We start from the raw sequence: 7,976 nt of genomic DNA, 5'->3' as shown, positions 1-7,976 counted from the left end.
TTACTTTTGAGAAGTCTTTTATTTAAAAAAAAAAAACTTCAGATCAAATGTACACCTTCTGACTCGAGAACAGCACTCGGTAGAGCACGTAGTCTCGCCTCGAGTGCTTTCTGAAGAAAAATACTATCATTAACTGAACATGCTATGAAGATGGCCCACTGCTATTATCGCCCATATACCTGTATCATGCATGGAACCCTATTATGTCATACATTGCCATTATCCATAACTTTATTGATGACTGATTAATTCTTAGGATATTTAACAACCACGTTTGCACACATTAAGGCTAAATTGCATCGATGAAGGTAAATATGAAAAAAATTTTTTAAATATATTCCCCATGGCGAGTCAATCATATGTATGAAGTTTCACATCGATCTGTTCAGCGGTTCTGGAGAGGAATTTTTAACCCCTGCTATCGAAGATGGACGGAGGTTACTGTTTTCACCCCTGTCTGTTTGTTTGTTTGTTTGTTTGTGAACAGTATTACTGAAAAACTCCTCGACGGATTTCGACGAAACTTGGTGGGGGGATTAGGTATGGTCCAAGGATCATGCCATTAGATTTTGGACTTGGTCCAAAGTCCAATATGGCCGCTATGGCGGCCGTTTTGAAAAAATATTTTAATTTTGGTTTTTGCATTTCTACATGTTTTAAGTGATTTCCAACCCAAAAATAAAAATAAAAAATGTTGGAGAAAAAAAAAAACGGAAAATTTCTCTTTTTTTCAAAAAAATTTCGATTTCATTTGAAAAATTGCTTAATTTTTTTGCATTTCTACATGTTTGAAGTGATTTCCAACCCCCCCCCCCAAAAAAAATTGTTAGAGAAAAAAAAATTTGCAATTTTTTTCAAAAAAATTCCGATTTTTTTTTTTTTTTTTTTTTTGCATTTCTACATGCGCGTCAATCTAGTTAACCTCCGCCATCGAAGATCGGAGGTTACTGTTTTCACCCCTTTCTGTTTGTTTGTCTGTTATCTTGCCAAAACGAAGTTTTTGCAAGATATGTTAGTCAGCTTGTATGTTTTTGTTTTTTTTTTTGTTTGTTTTGTTTTTTTTTGTTTGTCTGTAATCACGTATAAAAAATTCTGCAGAGCACAGTTATTATTGGAAATTTTTGTAACTTTGCATATCAGAGGCCTATAGAGGTCCCTTTCAGCGCACAAAATTTTGAAGGTCAAGGTCAAAGGTCAAGGTCGCTTTGTCGCAAATCAGGGGAGTCGACGAAACCCTTATTTTTTGAGTAATTTTGATCGGATCGTCTTCAAACTTCATGGGAATATAGTTCATCGTCTGGCGCTCAGCTGATTAATTTTTGGTGGCGATTGGCCTTGACCTTCATATGTTTTTTTTGTTGTTGTTTGTTTTTTTTTGTCTGTAATCACATATAAATCACTCTGCAGAGCACAGTTATCATTGGAAATTTTTGTAACTTCGCATATCAGAGGCCTATAGAGGTCCCTTTCAGCACATAAAATTTTGAAGGTCAAGGTCAAAGGTCAAGGTCACTTACTCGCAAATCAGGGGAGTCGACGAAACCCTTATTTTTTGAGTAATTTTAATCGAATCGTCTCCAAACTTTATGGGAATGTAGTATATGGTCTGGTGCTCAGCTGATTAGTTTTTGGTGGAGATTGGCCTTGACCTTCATGGTTAGCGCCTGAGGTCAAACATATTTGACCCCAAGGTCAAATTTTCAAGTTTTAGGAACCATATCGTGTAGTACCTCAAATTGAACACCTCGATGAGTGCTTTATAGATATGTCAAGCTTGATACATTATGATGTCATTTGGTGACGTTATGAGGCAAACATATTTTTCATGGTTACTCTGTAGAACGATTCTCATCGGAATCTCTCGTAGGCAGATATTCCTCAAGGAGTCGCTCCTGGTGGATAGCAGCTCTGTTCACCTCAGTGTGACCTTGAAGAAGTCACACGTGGTCACCTTTTGGCAAGATACGGGTCACCCTGCGGGTGACATTGGTTTTTCATTTGTTTGTTTGTTTGTGAACAGTATTACGGAAAAACTCCTCGACAAATTTCGACGAAACTTGGTGGGGGGGGGTTAGGTATGGTCCAAGGATCATGTCATTAGATTTTGGACTTGGTCCCCCCCCAAAAAAAAATTATTAGGGAAAAAAATATTTTTTTTTGCATTTCTGCATGCTTTTGGTGATTTCCAACCCCCCCCCCCAAAAAAAAAATAATTGTTAGAGAAAAAAAAAATTTGCAACTTTTTTTTTAAACAAAATTTCCATTTCTTTTTTTTTACATTTCTACATGTTTTAAGTGATGAGGATTTCGACGAAACTTGGTGGGGGGATTAGGTATGGTCCAAGGATCATGCCATTAGACTTTGGACTTGGTCCAAAGTCCAATATGGCCGCTATGGCAGCCGTTTTGAAAAAATATTTGAATTTTTGTTTTTGTATTTCTACATGTTTTAAGTGATTTCCAACCCCCCCTCCCCCCCCCAAAAAAAATTATTAGAGAAAATAAAACAAAATTTTGCAAACAAATTTCGATTTTATTTTCTTGGGCATTTCTACATGCGCGTCGATCTAGTTGCGGCTGATTTTGGAACTTCAGGTGGATATACCCACGTAAAATCAATTTCTGTCTCAAGGAATCTAGTTATGACGAATTAATTGAGTATGTAAAAGGGAAAGTTGCAAACTATAACTCTGTGAGCACTGTTGACATCAAATTGAATGAATAGGATATCAGGTTCACTTGAGTGACCTAGCAGTATTGGCGGCGGAGGTTTTGCACTCTGCCGAGTGCTCCCCCTCTAGTTTAAAATGTTTTTACTTTTAATCCAACATGGCCACCAGACCACGTGACTGATGACATGATAAATTTCATTCTTCACTCACATCAGGTCGTAGATCAGATATGTATGAAGTTTCAGATTTTTTGGATAAGGATTTCAATTCAACCAATTATGACTGGAATACCACTTCAACGATGATCTCATAATTATCACCCTATATAGCACATAGGGAGTTAATAACATATGCCAAATTTCAATATTTTTCGTTGAGCGGTTTCAGAGAAGTAATAAATAATAATTCCTTTCACACCGTGAGGTGCATAGGGCTGCCGATGCAGTTTCATTTGCTTAAGGAGCACAATCTGGAAAGGGTCGCGATTCCGATGCAGAATACTCAAATGGCTTATTACCCCAGAAAGCTGGTACTCATTTTTGCCAACCTCAGAAGGATGACAGGCTGAGTCAACCCACCTGGTGTTATTTCAATGGTTCGACAGGGGCTCAAACTCAGGATCCTAAGATCTTAAGCCAGCCACCTTCACCGTTAAGTCAATACCAGGCTTGGTTTCGGAGAAAGGAAATGTTCAAAATTTTCCTTCAATCCAATGTGGCTGCCATACCATGTGACCTATGATGTTAGTGTTATCAATAAAATATTCTCCATGAGGAATCCCTCCTATGTTTGAAGTTTCACATCGATCGGACAAGGGGGTTACAGAGAAAAACAAGAATGTCTGCACTGGTCACAACCTGCGACACAATATATATATATATATATATATATATACATACATATATTTCACTTTCTCTGTCCATTCAACTGCGTCATCCTTGCTCATGTCCCACATGTCCATGTGGTGAAAGGTGAGTCTGAGAATAAAAATAAAATCATTACTTACGGCTCAGATTACATTCCCTAATCTATCGTTAACCTTGTGCCGTGTCTGTCCCGTGTTCCCATGTGTATGAATAAGATGTGATGGATACCATTCATAGTGATTCCGAAAAGGGGATGATTTACTTTATATCTGTTACCTCAGTTTTGGTGTGTGTGTGTGTGTGTGTGTGTGTGTGTGTGTGTGTGTGTGTGTGTGTGTGTGTGTGTGTGTGTGTGTGTGTGTGTGTGTGTGTGTGTGTGTGTGTGTGTGTGTGTGTCTTTCCCTCTCTTCTGCCTTCCTACTCTCTCTGTTGGAATAAATATTTTGTCCATAAAAGCCTGAAGGTGGTCATTCTGGGTACAGGACCTTTCCATGAAACGCAAGTGAAATGGCTTCAAAAATCCGGGAAGTGGCCGATTGGGAAATGTGCATTTAAAGCATTCTTCAAAGATGAAAGTGTGATTGGGAAACATTTAATGCGCTATTGAAATATTAACTCGGCGCCTCTTATCCATGTCAGTCTCCACCACGGTTATATCAGAACGAGCTGATTCCTTACACAGTCACAGGTTGTTTAACCACAATATGAGGCTGTTCAAAAATGACAATGCTATTTTTTTTAGGGAGGTGCACGAGCTTTATTAAACCTAATAATTTTTATTTCACATATGATTAGATTTTTCGGTTCCCTCATCGTGATGAACACTCAACCCAAACAAAGCCAATGAAATCTGACACAACAAACCTGGACAGTGTATAATCAGCAGATGCCTACAGGCCTAATGTGTTAGGCCCACCAGAAAACCAAGACGGTGGCCATATTTTGTCTGAGTGACATGGTGGGTGGAGTCAAGTGACAGATGTGGGCGTGGTCCAGTACCTGTCTGACCAATGGATGCACATTTCAAAAATCGACCCCAAACAAGTAACCACAACAGTAACACCAAGCTCTTGTAAACCCGCGACATGTTGCAGGTAAGAATTACACAAGGGCAATTGCCATAGTCTCGCATCCCCTTCGGCATGAGACTAACTAGACAACCACATTTGTGGAGTAACTGCTGAAATCTTTTTGAGACTCCAGCAAAAGTGAATGTGTACTGATTGAATTAATTGATGTGGTGTTGATAAAGTGCAGGTATGATGTGACAAACGGCCTCTCGTGTCTATTTGTACACTATTACAGACGGCTATCAAAACCAAATAAGCTTGAAAATCCCAACAAATATCTTTCATAGCAGCCTAAGTATGTAACCTTGAGGGAGAATCCGTTTTTTCATTTGTGTTTTGATCGATATTTTCATTAACTTTGATTTATCTAATATATAAAATGCATCTTCATGATGAAATGCACATGGAATTTGTCAAGAAAGTAATGAATTGTAAATGTTTTTGTGATAAAATGGGACGCTGTGAATAACAGTACGGGCTTTATCTCAAAATGTTATGGAGTCTGGATTCGACAAAATTTTGTGGACAGGTTCGGTGTGCGACAAGGACGAATTGATGAGAACCGGATCTGAGAGTCTTCCACGTGATTCTTCACCATCGAGTGACGGGGCTAAAAACGATATATAGCATGAAATGTCAAAAAGTTATGGACTGATTTGGATGAAACTTAGTGGACAGGTTGGGTGTGTGACAGGACGAATCGATTCAATTCAGGTGAAGATCCGGATCCGGCTGATCGGTGGAACACAAAATGTAAACTGTTCAGCCTGGCGGCGGTATGCACTCTACCGAGTGCCCGTTGTAGTCTGAATGTGGGATCAATGAAGGGGGGAAGAGTCGAGGTGGTGGAGATGATGCCGATAGAGATGTTGGAAGTGTTGTGTGTGCAGGAGACCAAATGGAAAGTGGACAGGGTGAGGCAGTTGGGAGGAGGATACAAGCCGTTACACGTGGGTAGGGGTGGAAGGAGTAATGGCATGGAAATAATAATATCGGAAGAAATCAGCAAGCAGGTGGTCAGAGTGGAGATATGGGAGGGATGGATAATCATGGCATAGTTGGTGATACGGAGGCAAATGGTGTGTGTTATATCAGCTTATAGGCCACAAACAGGAAGGGCTGATGAGGAAAAGCAGGGGTCGATGGTCGCTCTGCGAGGATGATGGGAATGGTTGAGCTGGAGGTGATGATGTGCATTGCAGGGGACTTCAATGTGCATGTGGGTGTAGCGGAACCAGGTGAAGAGGAATGTGTTGGTAAATTTGGTTGGGGATTGAGGAATATAGAGGGTTGGGAGCTGGTAGTAAGAAATTTTCAGGAGCTGGTGGAGGAATGACATGGAAAAGGAGGTGTATAACAAGTTTGAAGTGGATGGTGGGAAGAAGAATAGAAGATGATCAATAAATTGGCTCGTGCCAGGGATGAGGATCGTAAAGACATGAAGGGGGATAGGAGTGGTGATTAAGGATGGTGATAGGAGGCTAGTGACAGAGAGGGGGGGGCAGTATTGAAGGTCGAGGAAGGATATTCCTAGGAGCTGTTATTGGGGAGGAACTGTTGCTGTTGAACTGGGGAGGAAGGAACGGCAAGCTGGAGCTTCCCTGTTATGTGGAGATCATAGAGGAGGAGGTGCGGACAATAGTAAAGAGGATGAAGAAGGGAAGAGTGGCAGGCATTGATGAGGTGTGTACAGAGATGATAGTTGCCAGGGAAGAAGTTGGAGTCAGATGGACAAAGAGGCTGTTGATTGTACAATGCCTTCAGAAAGTATTCACACCCCTCGACTTTTGTCACATTTTGTTGTGGTTCAGCCTGAATTTAAAATGGATTAACTTTCAGTGTTTTTATCACCGATCTACACAAAACACCTCATAATGACAAAGTGAAAACCTGTTTTGAGGAATTTTTACAAATTAATTAAAAATCAAGAGCTGAAATGTCTTGTCAATAAGTATTCAACCCCTTTGCTATGACACTCCAAATTGAGTTCAGATGCATCCAGTTTCCTTTGACCATCCTTGAAATGTCTCTCCAACTTGATTAGAGCCCACCTGTGGCCAATTCAATGGATAGGAAATGATTTAGAAGGAAACACACCTTTCTATATTAGGTCCCACAGTTGACAATGCATGTCAGAGAAGAAACTCTACAATGAAGTCCAAGGAACTGTCCGTAGAACTCCGAGATAGAATTGTGAGGAGGCATAGATCTGGGGAAGGGTACAAAACAATTTCTAGATTGTTGAAAGTTCCCAAGAGCACAGTGAGCTCCATCATTAGAAAATGGAAAGAATATGGAACGACCCAGACTCTTCCTCGAGCTGGTCATTCGACCAAACTGAGCAACTGGGAAAGAAGGACCTTGATAAGGGAGGTGACCAATAACCCAATGACCACTCTGACAGAACTACAGAGCTCCTTGGCTGAGATGGGAGAACCTGAATGCCAACAGTCTCTGCAGCACTTCACAAATCTAGGCTTCATGGGAGAGTGGCCAGACAGAAGCCACACCTGAGAAAAAGGCACATGACTGCACGTCTATAGTTTGCAAAAAGGCATGTGAAAGACTCAGAGCTTGAGGAAAAATATTCTGTGATTTGATGAGACGAAAATTGAACTCTTTGGCCTGAATGCAAAACGCTACATCTGGCGGAAACCGAGCAGAGCTCATCACCCATCTAACAACATCCCTATACTGTGAAATATGGTGGTGGCAGTATCATGCTCTAGGGATGCTTTTCAGCGGCAGGGACTGGGAGACTTGTAAGGATAGAGGGAACAATGAATGGAGAAACATGCAGGCAAATCCTTGAAGAGAACCTGCTTCAGAGTGCAAAATATCTCAGACAGACAGTGGCGAAGATTTACGTTCCACCAGGACAATAACCCCAAGCATACAGCTAAAGCAACACTGGAATGGTTTCAGAACAAGAACGTGATAGTCCTTGAGTGGCCCAGCCAAAGCCCAGACTTCAATCCGATTGAGATTCTGCAGAAAGACTTGAAGATTGCTGTTCATCGACACTTCCCATCCAACTTGACAGGGCTTGAGCAAATCTGCAAGGAAGAATGAGAGAAAATCCCCAAATCCAGATGTACAAAGCTGACACAGACATACCCAAGAAGACTCAAAGCTGTAATCGCTACCAACGGAACTTCTACAAAGTATTGACTCAGGGGGTTGAATACTTATTGACGCAAGACATTTCAGCTTTTCATTTGTAACGAAATTGTAGAAATTTCGAAAAACATGTTTTTGCTTGTATTGTTATTATGGGGTATTTTGTATAGATCGGTGACAATTTTTTTTTATATAATCCATTTAAAATTCAGGCTGTAACCACAAAATGTGACAAAAGTCGAGGGGCG

The sequence above is a fragment of the Eptatretus burgeri genome, chromosome 2 (genome assembly GCF_056783735.1).
Source record: "Eptatretus burgeri isolate ZD-2024b chromosome 2, Ebu_testis_v1, whole genome shotgun sequence".
NCBI lineage: Eukaryota > Metazoa > Chordata > Myxini > Myxiniformes > Myxinidae > Eptatretus > Eptatretus burgeri.
This window is presented reverse-complemented; position numbering follows the sequence as displayed.